Here is a 16,362-nt window from a genome sequence, read left to right on the forward strand (position 1 = left end):
ATAGACTGGAACAATACCATGTTCGACTCAACCCAAAGAAATGTGTCTTTAGAGTGACCTCCGGAAGCTTCTAGGATACATTGTCTCAAACAAAGGTATTGAGTTTGACCTAGCAAAGGTAAAAGCAATCATGGACATGCCACCTCCAAAGAATATCAGTCAGCTAAGGACATTACAAGGGCGGCTTCAATCCATCCGAAGATTCATTGCACAATTGGCTGATAAGTGTCACCCATTCACACACCTGCTACACAAGAACATCCGCTTTCAGTGGGATGCCAAATGCCAACAAGCATTTCAGGTGCTTAAAGACTATCTCATGAATCCACCATTGTTGATGCCACCAGATCCAAGTAGACCGTTGCTACTTTATATCTTAGCAACAAGTACAGCATTGGGTGTACTACTGGCACAACATAATACAGAAGGCAAAGAGTGTGTTGTTTACTATATCTCTCGCACACTGGTGGGCTATGAACTCAATTACACACCTATTGAGCAAGCTTGCCTAGCAGTAATCTTGGCAGCCACTAAACTAAGGCACTATCTGTTAACACACAAGGTGCAACTCATTGCAAAGATTGATCCACTCAATTATTTACTTAGCAAAGCAGCATTGACAGGTCGCTTAGCCAAATGGGTGATGATTCTAAGTGAATTTGACATTGAGTATGTGGACTGTAAAGCTATCAAAGGTCAGGTTATTGCAGATCAGTTGGCCGATGCACCTCTCATAGGTGATCATCCTCTCATTTCCAATTTTTCAGATGAAGAGATATTCATGATCACAGAAGTACAACCATGGAAATTATACTTTGATGGTTCATACACTAGGCACGGCTCGGGGGTAGGCATTTTGTTTATCACACCTCAAGGTGATAGCATCCTGAAGTCTTACAGGCTCACATTTCCATGCACAAACAACATAGCAGAGTATGAGGCCTTGATCACGGGACTCAGATTAGCCATACAATGGAATTTACAAGAATTGCAAGTATATGGCGACTCGCAACTGGTCATTCGACAAGCAACAGATGAGTATCAGACCAAAGATGATAAACTCATGCCATATAAGCAAATGGTGGACACTCTAAAGACATCATTTACTACTATCACCTTTGAGCAGATACCAAGAGATCAGAATCGAGCTGTTGATGCCATGGCTAACATCGCATCTCTCCTAGATCTTCCATAGAATTCAACACGCTACGAGTTCTTGGTAGAATAGCTTTGGATCCCCGCTTATGATATCCCCGAATCCGAAATGATATGTCGCCTTGTTGGTTCCGAATCCCCATGGTACGGTGAGTTCTACACCTATCTCCGCGACCACACCCTTCCTCCCGACCAATCAAATAACCAACGTAAAACATTCATTCGCCAAACTGCTCGATATACCATTATTGTTGAAACCCTATACCGACGCAGTCTTGATGGTACTCTCCTTCGATGTCTGGAACAAGGTGAGATAACAAAGGTTTTGGAAGAGGTACATGAAGGAATTTGCGGGACTCACTCAAGTGGTCCATCACTAGCCAAGAAGATCATGTGAGCTGGATACTATTGGCCATCTATGGAAAAGGATTCCTACTATTTTGTCAGGAAATGCAAGAAATGTCAAAATCATGGCGACCTGATACATGCACCCGCACAGGAACTGCAACCAATCACAACACCATGGCCTTTTTGTCAATGGGGCCTTGACCTTGTGGGTAAGATTCATCCATCTTCATCCAACGGCCATAAATTTATCATTACCGCTACCGAATACTTCACAAAGTGGATCGAAGCTGTTCCACTTACCCAAGTCACCGGCAAGCAGATCGCCTCATTCATCCTCAACTACATCATCTGCCAGTATGGTGTGCCCATTTCCATCATCATAGATAACGGTCTTCCTTTCAAAAATTAGGATGTCCGTGAGCTTTGTGAGAAATTTCATATCCAACACCGCTTTTCCACTCCCTATTACCCACAAGGCAATGGTCAGGCTGAAGCATCCAATAAAAACATATTGAGAATCCTAAAGAAGACAGTCAATGATGCCGGTCGTGATTGGCATGTTCAATTGAATCCAGCATTATGGGCATATCGAACTAGCATTCGAACCCCTACAGGTGCAACTCCTTATTCATTGGTCTATGGTGCAGAAGCTATCTTACCTATTGAAGTTGAGATACCATCATTACGAGTTTCCTTGCATAATCTCATCGATGATGAAGCCTACAGAGTCTCACGCCTTCAGGACTTAGAGTTACTTGATGAGAAGTGACAAGCTCCATACAATCACCTCAAAGCCTATCAGCAGCGCATGAGCAGAAGCTACAATCACCGAGTTAGATCTCGTACATTTGAGGTTGGTGATCTTGTTCTTCGAGAAAATCCTCGCAACCAACCAAACAAAGAACATCAAGGCAAGTTTGAATCAAACTGGCTGGGCCCATATGTTGTCACTGCTGTGTTCGGGTCTGGGGCATATCAATTGGCTACTTCAGAAGGAGAACCGCTCGTAGATCCAATCAACAGCATGCACCTCAAACGGTTTTACACATAAGCTGCATAGAGTATCAGGCTCCCAGATATATTGGCAAAAATACCAAAAACATTCAGAAAAATGTCCTAAAGAAAATACAAAAACATTCAAAAAAGTAAAGAAAAATCATACATCCAAACGGTGAAAAACCACTCCGGTGGCACCTTGGGTAAGTACGATGGCAAAAACTTGGCAAACAGGCGCCACTCGTAAAGGCAATGGCTCCATTTTCTTTCAGACTTGTTGCAATCACATCTACTTCATACATACATCCATCCATCCATCTAACCATGGCTTGTAATTTGATCTATAATCCAAGAAAATACTTCATGCATCAGGCATCCCGCTCTTTTTTATAGTCATGTCTACACTTGGGGGCAATACCCTCTCAATCAAGTTGATGGAAGTGGATTCTACATTACTGGTGATTCATTGGCAAAAACATTCAAAAATGTCTTACAAAAATCCAAAAACATTCAAAAATATCTCACAAAATCCAAAAAAACATTCAAAAATGTCTCATCAAAATCCAAAAACATTCAAAAATATCTCACAAAATCCAAAAACATCGAAAAACCATTGAAAATCACACAAAAACATGGCAACACATTGTACATACTCATCCAACCAAATACAAAACAAACATTGACACAAACACTCACACAATGACCACTTATCAATCGACCAAAACAATCGACATCAACAATCCAAAACTGTCTTTAAACAAGGATGCATCCTTCCTTACCAAAACAAAGACAAAAGTGATGTTTTCTTTGACAAGAAAATTATGTTCAACTATCAAATACTTGGTTGATTTATGAGTACAATCATTTGTTTATCTGTATCCGAATCTTTCAGCATTGTTTTATATCATTTGCGCATTATTTCCGATGAAGTTCTGGGGCATGCACTAATGGTGTCTATGTGAGAAGTTCACTAAGCTATGTGATCTTATGCCAAATGCAGTCATAGATCATTACGGCTTGCTGACTACAGCGTATACCTCGACCATATGGACATGAACCATTACCAAGGATCCATATTCTTTTATTCTTTATGTATATACTGTTTGTTTGCAGGTACAATGCTCATTCTTTGGTTCCTCTTCCTCCAAATTGGATAAAGGTTTTATTTCTTAGTACGGTATGCACTTGTCTCAGGATCTGATCAGCCTAAGATCAAGGAGGACGATCTAAGTCATGCATGAAAGGAGATAATCCTTGTCTGTTCCGCAAGCAATACTCTGGTCGACTTAACCCTTATATCAAGTCGTTTGTATTAACTTGCTATATTAAAATCCATGAAAGAAATACTCAGGTCATCTTGAATCATTATGTCAAGATGCTTGTATTCTCTTCCAACATTTTAAAGCTCAATGATGAAAATAGAGCACTATGGATCATCATTTCGCCTCATCTATTTATATCTTGCATTCCATTGCATATCACCCATCCATTCATTCATTCATATGACGGATTTACATGCAAAAATGACCAATAAAGCTAGTCTTGGATACAATCACGACCGAGTACTCTGATACATCATCAATGCATCATGCAAAGTCTCAAAAACCTTGCATTCCTCATGGTCATATCATCATTGCATTTAGGTGCATCTTGCATTAAGTCCATTCATGTCATTTCCAAATTAATATTGCATATAATTCATGTGTGATATTAGTTTTCATTTAATCATTTGCATCATTGCATCCATCATAAATAATTAGATTCATTCGTGGGATCGAATTGTCTTTGATTACTTTTAATCATTTATTAGGCATCATTTAGGGTCAATTATCCATCATCATTTCATTATCATTTATCATTGCATCCATTCATTTATAAATTAAAACATTGCACTCATTCATATAGTTATTAAAGTATTTTATTATGCTCATTTTAGGATTCATTTCACATCGCATTCATTATCCATTTTTAACTGTATTAGGGTACAATTATTCAAATCATAAGTTCTAGTATCATCATATCATCATTTTTACTTAAACATATTTAAAACATTTAGAATCATAAAATCCATTTGTTTCCAAAACATTGGTTCATATTATATATCCATTATACAAATACATTCATTTAGGCATTATCATATAAACATGTGTACTTTACATTTTGTTTATCCATATTACATTCATCTAAACACATCTAGATGCATATTCATACATAACATCATTCATTCAACCATTGTATTAACATTATCTCATCATTACATCGCAATAGGAAACACCAAAATCCTATTCATGCATCAAGCATAAGCATATATCATCATGGCATTACATACATAAAGCATTACATCAAAAATCAAATACATCATATACATATAAACCTGCACTCATATGTTAGCATCCAATATCATAAATCATCATAAAAACATGCATATAGGAAACATCTCATCAAAACGCATACATATACACATATCCATCTAAGCAATAAATCATCATCATGCATAAACATCCATACATAAACATCAAATGCATATCACCACAATATGGGATCTCCTCATATATATATATATATCATCTCATATATCAGAGTACAATGAAGTCTACAAAATCAGCTACCAAGAGCCATCCAAGATACAATACATAAATAAACAATGATACAATACATATATGCAAAAATGCTCTCTCAAATGCCACTCTGGCCAGATGCTGTACCACCAACACCTCCCCCTGCTCCACCACTGGTGCCTGCACCCCCTGCTCCATCTCTCCGTGGAGGCCTCATCGAACCACCACTCCCTCCTGCATCCCCTGATCTCTCCCGTCTCAAAGGACCCATCACACCCCCACTGCTCTGCATCCTCTGTGATTGCTCTGATCTCACCTGCCGCATCTGTGAATAACTAAGCGCTCGCTGGCTAACTGGCACCACCTGCTCATATAACCCCTGCCAGTACTCTATCTCTGCCTAAGCTCGCCGCATCTCCCTCATAACCTCCCCTGTAGGCCCCTGTGCTCCTACTCCAACCCGCACTCTCTCCTGCAGCTCCGCCAATCTCTCCACTGCAGTATCCCTCTCCCGTAACACCACCGCCAGCTCTGCCTCTCATGCAAATAGCTGCACATCCCTGGCTGCTACCTCATCCTCTAAACCCTCTATCCGCGTCTGCAAGCGCACTATGATGTGATCCCGCAGATCTCTAGTGGCTCCCTCCCCGGTGTCCATCGCTGCCTCACCTGTCTCACCCTCTCCAGTAGGTCCCTTCCCTGCACCACCCTCTCCAATAATCCCCTCTCCTCTATCCATCGGGATCTCTCTCTCCATCCCCCTCCCACTCAGCTGCACTCTCCTCTGTACCAAAGGTCCCTGTGATATCTGAAGAGATAGTCCCCCTCTCCCTCTCCGCTGCCTCTGCATCCCCAACCCACCACCACCTCCTCCTCCTTCTCCTCCTCCTCCACCTCCTCCTCCTCCTCCATCCCCTCACCCTCCTGCCCTCCTCCGTCCTCATCCCCTCTCATCCTCAAACACTGGGATCGGCTCAGCTGGGTCTGATATACGTAGGATCGGGTGTGCCGCTCAATACTGTGTGTACTCATCTGTCACCCCTGCATCAACAACCCTCGATCATAGATCCCATGGCCTCGCCTGCAGTGTCCAAAACTCTGCCAGTGCCTGATCATAAGGTATCACTAGACTCCATGCATACCTCTCTCGAATCACCCGTGCATACTCCCTTGATCCGCTAGGCAGTCCCTGCTGCCGTCCGAACTGCCTCATCACTCGGCCAGGCACCTGTCTCTCTACATGGTAGGAGGTCCTCCCAATCAGGAATCAAGTCATGAAGACATACGGCAGTGCCTCTGCATCATCATCCCATGGCTCACACTCCAAGTATGGCTGCCATATCACTGCATCCAAGTCATCCAATGCCCGCCACCACCACTCTACCTTCCCCAAGTGGGGCTGACTCATCATGCCACTGTACATAAACATGTATGGCTGGTCCACAGCTCGGAATCTGAGACTCACTGGTCATGTCACTGGTAGGTGCTCCCAAGCCCAAATATGTAATAGTGTCATGCCCACTGCTAAGGAACCTCTCTCTCGATACACTACCTCGTGCAGCTCCTGATACATGTGCGCTAGCACGCACGGCCCCCATGCAAATCGAGTCCCCTCGGTCACCATCATCTCTATCACCTGTCCCCATCCCACTACCAATCCATGTGACCACCTATCTGGACACAGCAGTCCTCCCACGATCCTTGACAAAACTACTGGCAGTGGCTCATACAGTGCTGCTATATCCTCCCATGCAATCGAGCCATCATCAATGCACACGTCATCATCAAAAATCCTCTAACATGAAAGCGTCCCCCAAGATCTGTCATATGTGACCAGCTCCCCTCGAATCGAAATCCGAAGAATGTGCCACACGTCCTCCAAGGTCACAGTCATCTCCCTCTGTGCCAAAGGAAAAGTACACGTCTCACTGTGCCACCGCTCTGCCAATGCTGTAATCAGGCCATGATTCATCCGAATCACGGGCATGTGCATCACCTCATAGAGGCCAGTAGCTGCAATACAATCTATCTCCGTCAGCGTCAAGCGGTCCCGCAACCCCTATGTCGCAGGATGACGCTCGCGTAACTATAGCACGCGCAGATCCTCCTGCACATAGACATTCATCACCTCACTATCAGTTGTTTTGTTTTCAAACTTTCTTAAGTTTAAACCTAGACTATCATTAGATACTTTGATCAAGTATCTTCGGGTCTCAACAGGTAAGCAATCATGGCCACCTAGACTTCAACAGGCATTTATCCTAACAAATGACTTAAGTCTCATCGGGCTGTTATGGTTTAAAACAACTCCCACTTCACCTCGTCATCCATCAATCATTGGCATCAGGAGATTTGTTTTGTCCAACACTGGAGCATCTCTTTATCCTAAGGCAAAAGCGCTATTTTACCCACAAAATTGCTAGTTTTACACAATAGCGCTACTACCCTGACAAAAGCGCTCAAACAGCTATACAAAAGCGCTACAATTACAACCGTGCTAAAACAGCTATACAATAGCGCTACTTAACATCAATAGCGCTCAATTCACCCCCCAATAGCGCTACTTATTCAATAGCACTAAAACTTGCATACAGTAGCGCTAATTAAACGCAAAAACGCTCAAACAAGAGCACAATAGCGCTATTGCGACACAATAGTGCTAATTCATGGAGCAAAAGTGCCAAAACCAAAGTTCCAGCGCTCTTGCTCCGACTTGACTTGGACTCAGCTAAAAACTTAGTAAAAATGCTCAAAAATTAAGTTTTCAAATTTGCGTACCACTGGTCCGTAGTCATCTGGGCGCTGGAACCGATGGACTCGCTCGAATCTATGTTCGGTGATCGGAATCCGTAGCATCAATAGATTAGTATTAGTTTTTCATTTCATATTTGGAGCTATACTACAATCTCAATCCTCCATAAGCATCCATAGTGCAAAAAGCTGCTGAGAGCTACACTATTTTGGAACTTGGAGAGGAGAGGAACAAGGGAGAAGAAGCTAAAGCCATGCTAAGCGGCAGTTGGAGATGTCTCATAATCTTTGCTTTGTTTATTAGATATATTAGCATGTTTTTAGTGTCTCTTTTGATATGCCTTTTTAGATTAGTTTTTGATTGACTAACACTAACAGTTTTCGTGTCTTTTGTGTTGTTTATCAGTTACTAACCTTGTGCCATTTAGGAGGGCGTCACATTCATATGTAGGTTTTATATGCAAAAATGACCATTAAAGCTGGTCTTGGATACAATCACGACCGAGTACTCTGATACATCATCAATGCATCATGCAAAGTCTTACAAACCTTGCATTCTTCATGGTCATCTCATCATTGCATTTAGTTGCATCTTGCATTAAGCACATTCATGTCATTTTTAAACTTAACATTGCATATAGTTCATTTTTGACATTAGTTTTCATTAATCATTTGCATCATTGCCTCAATCATAAAAAAATTAGATTCATTCATAAGATCAAATTGTCTTTTGATTGTTTTAAAATCATTTACTAGGCATTCATATAGTGTCGATTATCCATCATCATTTTATCATCCTTTATCATTTATTATTGCATACATTCATTTATAGTTAAAAGGTGCATTCATTCATTACTAAGTATCTTATTATGCTCATTTTAGGATTCATTCACATTACATTCATTATCCTCTTTTTAATTGCATTACGGTGCAGTTATTATAACCATAAGTTATAATATCATCACATTATCATTTTTACTTAACATCATATTTAGAGCATTTAGAATCATAAACTCCATTTGTTTCCAAACATTGATTCATATCCATTTTACATATGCATTCATTATCATATAAACATTTGTACTTTACATTTTGTTTATCCATATTACATTCATCTAAAAACATCTAGATGCATATCCATACATAAAATCATTACTTCAACCATTACATTCACATCATCGCATAAATCATCTCATCATTATATTAGAATAGGAAACACCAAAATCTTGTTCATAAATCATCATAAACATACATCCTCATCATGGCATCACATACATAAAGCATTACATCAAAAATCAAACAAATCATCCATATATAAACCTGCATTCATATGTCAGTATCCCCCATCATAAATCATCATAAAAACATGCATAAAAGAAACATCTCATCAATGCATACATGTACACATATCCATCTAAGCAATAAACTCATCATCCTGCATAAGCATCCATACATAATCAACTGCATATCGTCAACATATGGGATCTCCTCATATATATCGTCCCATGTATCAGAGTACAATGAAGTCTACAAAATCGGCTACCAAGAGCCATCCAAGATACAGTCCAAAAAATAAACAATGATACAATACATATATGCAAAAATGCTCTCTCAAATGCCACTCTGGCCAGATGTTGTACCACTACCACCATCGCCACCTGCTCTCCCACTGGTGCCTACACCACCTGATCCATCTCTCCATGGAGGCCTCATCGAACCACCACTCCCTCTTGCATCCCCTGATCTCTCCCTCCGCAGAGGACCCATCACACCCCCACTGCTCTGCACCCTCTGCGATCGCTCTGATCTAGCCTACCGCATCTGAGAATAGCTAAGAGCTCGCTGACTAACTGGCACCACCTGCTCATATAAACCCAACCAATAGTCTATCTCTGCCTGTGCTCCTACTCCAACCCGCACTCTCTCCTACAGCTCTGCCAATCTCTCCACTGCACTATCCCTCTCCCAGAGCACCATGGCCAGCTTTGACTCCTGTGCAAATAGCTGCACATCTCTAGCTGCCACCTCCGCCTCCAAATCCTCTATCCGAGTCTGCAAACGTACTATCATATGATCTCACAGATCTCCAGTGACTCCCTCCTCGATATCCATAGCCGCCTCATCTGCACCACCCTCTCCAGTAGTCCCCTCCCCTCTGTCCATTGGGATCTCCCTCTCCATCCCCCTCCCACTCAGTTGAACTCCTCCCTGTATCAATGGTCCCTGTGATATCTATAGAGGCAGTCCACCTCTCCCTCTCCACTGACTCCGCATCCCCAACCCACCACCTCCTCCACCACCACCTCCTCCTCCTCCTACATCTCCTCCTCCACCACCTCCTCCTCCTCCTCCATCTCCTCCACCTGCCCTCAGTCCTCGACCTCCTGCCCTCCTCTGTCTCCGTCCCCTCTCATCCTCAAAATTTAGGATCGGCTCTGTTGGATCAGAGATCCGTAAGATCGGGTGCGCTGCCCGGTACTGCGTGTACTCATTTGTAACACCTGCATCCACGACCCTCGGTCGTATATCCCACGGTCTCGCCTACAGTGTTCGGAACTCTGCCAGTACCTGATCATAGGGTAGCACTGGCCCCCATGCGTACCTCTTCCGAATAACTCGAGCATACTCTCCTGATCCACTAGGCAGTCCCTGCTGCCATCCAAACTATCTCAGCACTCTCCCGGGCACCTGTCTCTCCACATGGTATGAGGTCCTCCCAATGAGGAATCAAGTCATAAAAACATAAGGTAGTGCCTCTGCGTCATCATCCCATGGCTCACACTCCAAGTATGGCCGCCATATAACTCATCCAGATCGTCCAACGCCCGCTGCCACCACTTTAACTTCCCCTGGTGGGGTTGACTCATCATGCCGCTATACATGAACATGTATGGCTGATCCACTTTTCGGAATCTCAGACTCACCAGTTGAGTCACTGGTAAGTGCTCCTAAGCCCAAATATGCAGCAACGTCATGCCCACTGCTAAGGAACCCCTCTCCCGGTACACCAGCTCATGGAGCTTCTGGTACAGGTGCGCCAACACACACAACCCCCATGCAAATCGGGTTCCCTTGGTCATCATCATCTCTATCACCTGTCCCCATCCGACGGCTAGACCATGTGATCGCCTATCAAGACACAGTAATCCTCCCACAATGCCGGCCAAAACTGCTGGAAGAGGCTCATATAACGCCGCTATCTCCTCCAAAGGAATGGAACCATCATCAATGAAAACGTCCTCATCAAAAATCCTCTACACTGCAAGATTCTCCCAGGATCTGTCATATGTGACTAGCTCCCCCCGAATCGGAATCTGCAGGATGCACCACACATCCTCTAGGGTCACTGTCATCTCCCCCTGTGTCAGATAGAAGGTGCATGTCTCGTTGTGCCACCGCTCTGCTAATGCTGTGATCAATCCGTGATTCATACGAATCACAGGCATATGCATCACCTCAATCGTTGGCCCCCCATTTTTCCATTTTACCCTCGATTTCTTCTATTTTTCACTCGTATGGCTAACTCCTCTTCTAACAACCTGCCAATTTTCATTCTTTTTCGAGAGATCGCCCGCTTTTTCAAAAAAATTCGGCCCATCTCTCGAGGGGGCATACCACCCATTAAATTTACATTTTATGGGGCATTTCTTCACACTAGTTTTTCTTTCTTTGAAACGACGTAATAAACCGCACCGTCTCAAAGAGGGGCAAATGTAGTCACACAAATCGAAATCTACAGGATGCACACACATCCTCTAGGGTCACTGTCATCTCCCCCTGTGCCAGATGGAAGGTGCACGTCTCGTTGTGCCACCGCTCTGCTAATGCTGTGATCAATCCGTGATTCATACGAATCACAGGCATGTGCATCACCTCATATAGTCCCGTCGCGGCAATGAAGTCTATCTTCGCCTGTGTCAATCGATCCCGCAACCCCTGTGTCGCAGGATGTCGCTCACGTAACTGCAACATGCCTAGCTCCTCCTACACATGGACATTCATCAATCACCATTAGTTGTTTTGTTTTCAAACTTTCTTAAGTTTAAACCTAGACTATTAACTGATACTTTGATCAAGTATCTTCGGGTCTCAGCAGGTAAGCAATCATGGCAACCTAGACTTCAACAGGCATTTATCCTAATGACCTAAGTCTCATCAGGCTGCTATGGTTCAAAACAACTCTCACTTCACATCGCCATCCATCCATCATTGGCATCAGGAGATTTTTCTTCATCCAAACGGGGGCATCTCTTTATCCTAAGGCAAAAATACTATTTTACCAACAAAAGTGCTAGTTTCTCAACAATAGCGCTACAACCCTAACAAAAGTGCTCAATCGGCTATCCCATAGCGCTCAAACTACAAATGTGCTCAAACAACTACATAGTAGCGCTAATAAAGTGCAATAGCGCTTTAACATGCCTCCAATAGCGCTTATTCATCAATAGCGCTTAAACTTGCATACAATAGCGCTACAACAAAACAAAAGCGCTCAAACAATGGGGCAATAGCGTCATTGCGGCACAGTAGCGCTAGTTCATAGAGCAAAAGCGCAAAAACCGTAGTTCCAGCGCTCTTGCTCTGACTTGACTTGGACTCAGCTAAAAACGTATCAAAAATGCATAAAAATTAAAAATTCAAATTTGCGTACCGCTGATCCGTAGTCGTCTGAGCGCTGGAACCGTCGGACTCGCTCAAATCTATGTTTTGCAATCGGTATCGACATCCTAACTGCTGCTCGCTCCTCCAAATGTCACTATCAGAGCTCTGGTTTCACACTGGTCGCGGTCATAAATGATCCTATTTTCACCCCTTTCACCCCATTTATACCCTTCGTCGTCACCATAACTTCCCCTCGCTCACCGCCGTGGTCCCCGTGAACTTCCCGAGCCCCCCATTTTTCCATTTTACCCTCGATTTCTTCTATTTTTCACTCGTATGGCTAACTCCTCTTCTAACAACCTGCCAATTTTCATTCTTTTTCGAGAGATCGCCCACTTTTTCAAAAAAATTCGGCCCATCTCTCGAGGGGGCATACCACCCATTAAATTTATATTTTATGGGGCATTTCTTCACACCAGTTTTTCTTTCTTTGAAATGACGTAATAAACCGCACCGTCTCAAAGAGGGGCAAATGTAGTCACACAAATCTATCCAACTTAATTAAATAAATATTTGCTATTTATTTGATTAAAAATCCACTAGCCATCAATTAATTAAATTAATATTCAATTAATTCATCTCCAAACATTCTTCTATTAATTAAATAAATTATTCAATTTATTTTAATTAATTCATTAAATCAAATTCCAATCAATTAAATAAATACAATCTATTTATTTAATTTTAAATAAATTAAATAAAACATTTATTTAAATCATTATCCCCGCCCCACTTGCATTTTCCTACAAATGCAACTTGCATACATTTATTGAAATAAATGAATTTTTATTTTAATAAAATCTTATTTTTCCTCACCCACCAAATCCACTTGCAAAAATCTAATCCCCTTCTAGATTCCTCTAACCCCTTCCTAATTAGCCTAATCCATCCCGTAATTATTGTCACATTCTTAAGAAAAATGGAGTCACTTCTCAAAGACTTCAAAAGTCTTTAAAAAACATTTAATGCTTTGTGTGTTCAACAAATTAACCCCCCAAAGTCTTTCAAGACCACTAATGGCTCTTACATGACCATTTATGGCTCTTACATAACCATTTATGGTTATTTCAAACTTGTCTCCCCAAACATTTATTGTTTTGACCATATTCATCCATTTCACATTTGCACAAGAGTTTATTCATTGGATAAAAGTTTTATTCTTTGAATAAAGAGTTTATTCATTCAACCAACCTTGACTTTAACTCCCAAAGTCATGTCAAGCATTTAATACTTATTCCCTCCCCTCTCAACCTATCTCACATTGACACTTGTCATCTTGGGATTGGGTTGAAAGCCCTCACATGGATTTGAAATCCTTCAATCCTGACCCTTGTTGTGATTGCTCAATCTCAACCATCCATTGCTCCATTTTTCCTATAAATAGAGCCCATTCCTTCATAATCCAGATCCTGAAAAACTTGTATGCATTTAACCTATAGGCATTTTAAGAGAGCATTTTAACATAATTAACTAATATCTTTTGTTATTTTAGTTAAAATCAATCATTTTAATAGCATCTAGTATTTTAGTTTTTCGTTTCCCATTTGAAGTAAAACACTCAAATCTCAATCCTCCATAAGCATCCATAGTGCAAAAAGCTGTTGAGAGCTACACTATTTTGGAACTTAGAGAGGAGAGGAACAAGGGAGAAGGAGCTAAGAGCATGCTAAGAGACATTTGGAGATGCCTCATTATCTTTATTTCATTAGTTAGATATATTAACATGATTTTAGTGTCTCTCTTGATATGTCTGTTTAGATTAGTTTTTGATTGAATAACACTAACGGTTTCTTGTGTGTTTTGTGTTGTTTCTCTTAGACTAACCTTGTCCATTTTGCAGGGCATCAGAAACCTTTCAACCCAAGGACAAGTTCTGAATAGCTCGTCTTGAACCATAAAAGAGTGGAAATGTAAACCCTTGATCCTAATTGAAACAATGATTTGGAATCTCTCAAACAATAAATGTGAAATTATGAACTGTTAAACTTTAATAGTGAAAGTGAATCCCTCAATCAATTGAAATTAAAACCCTTCAACCTGAAGACTAGTTTCGAATTCCTTACCCAGAACCATAATATAGTGGAAATGTAAACCCTTAATGCCAATTAAATTGAAACTGTTGTTGCCATTTGAAACATTCAACTTTGAAGCCCTCAACACCTTAAGAATAGAAGTGAAATTGTGAATCCTTATACATAAATAGTGAAAATTTGAATTTGAAACCCTGAAACCCTTAAACATGAATGGTGATATTGACAATGCAAGGATCAAAACAAGTAAACCCAACATGAACAATTCAATTTAAACCCCTATGCAGATTAATTTAGGATGTGCAAACCCTTAAACATCAATAGTGTAATGAAATATACGCATAGTGAAAATGAAACCCCCAACCAGTTATATTTTAAACCATTCAACCACAGTGATGCTCAAAATTGAAACCAACAATCCCAATATTAATAGTGATGCATCAAATGAAAAAAATTGTATTCATAAGTTACCATTAAAATGGCAGTAACGCTTAAACATAGGATTATGATTTCTTTTTTATATATATTTGTGTTCATGAACACATTATTTAGTGTTCAGAAACACAAAGACATGTAGAAACCTGATGGGACATGCAAATAGTAGTCTGAGGAGGATATGAGAGTTAGAAGCAAACCCCTGTTCAATTAAAAAATGAAAAGGATTAATGGCGTAAGCAAGGAATGCAAGACAAAAGAAAAGACACGTTGAAATTGGTGAGCCTTAGTGAGGATAAATCTTCAGGTGGTTCAAAGGGGAAAAGACCCATTCCTCTGTCATCTCTCAACATCATTATGTCCTCATCACCATTGAGCTCCAAACCTGTAAAAATGAAGCACACAAGGGAGTAATGCACATTAATGGGTAAAGAGAAACCCCAAAAAACCATGTAACCCCAACAAAAAACTAGTGAATGCACGAAAGGAGGCATGCATTACCAATATCAAGGTGCACACGTTCTAGTCTGAAGTCGAATTGCTAGTGTCCCATGACAAGAAGCTTCTGGTCCAATAGAAAACCAACCACCGTGTATGCGTGTGGACTAAATGATTGGCAGTCGGATCATTCTGCGAGGAGTCAGTGGTAATAAATCCTACAAGGCTCGATAAATGTGAGCCTTTAGGTGCATGTAAGGTGAGGTGATGCATAGTTAATGCCACTGCATTGCAAGTTTGAAGGTGGTGGTGGGAGTTTTTGGTGAACAAGGTGGTCATTTGGGTGTTCATGTGGCTAATTGCCACACAGCCACTCAGTTCCATACAAATGAAAATTGTAGCAGGTTTCAGGTGTGGGCCCAACCACGTTTTAGTTGACGCAACGAAGTGGCATAATTTTGACAAGTTGGAGGACTCGTCAAGGGACATGTGGAAAAACACCGACTCAACATCCAGGGTTTTGATTTGGGGTAACCAACTCAGCGGTCTACCCAGCCAGCTGTCAAAGTTGGTATGGGGGTCCATGTGGTGTGCCAAGTGGATGCATGAAGTTAGGGTGCACACGTATTGGCACTTTTCTCCTATGACAACTATACTAATAAACTTCCCACTTCTTTATTATTCAAACTAAGAAAATTCATTTAAACTCTTGAAAAACCCCATTTACCCATTCTTCCCTCCCACTCTCGTAGGATGTGGCCACATGAAAACCATCCATACACATGATATTTTATTTTCGAATGCTCACTTCAATATAAAGGCTTGATAGCTTCTTTTGTAAATTTTTATTTTTAAATCTTGGACCATTTTCCTCAAGTCTGGGCGTGGTATGTACATTCCCTTTATAAATCTTTCTATTTTAGTTAGCAAATATTATAAAAAAAATTCTTTGAGGTAAGGTCTAGTTAAAGGGAAGAGCACACTAGCAA

The sequence above is a fragment of the Cryptomeria japonica genome, chromosome 4 (assembly GCF_030272615.1).
Source record: "Cryptomeria japonica chromosome 4, Sugi_1.0, whole genome shotgun sequence".
In the NCBI taxonomy this organism is placed as follows: domain Eukaryota; kingdom Viridiplantae; phylum Streptophyta; class Pinopsida; order Cupressales; family Cupressaceae; genus Cryptomeria; species Cryptomeria japonica.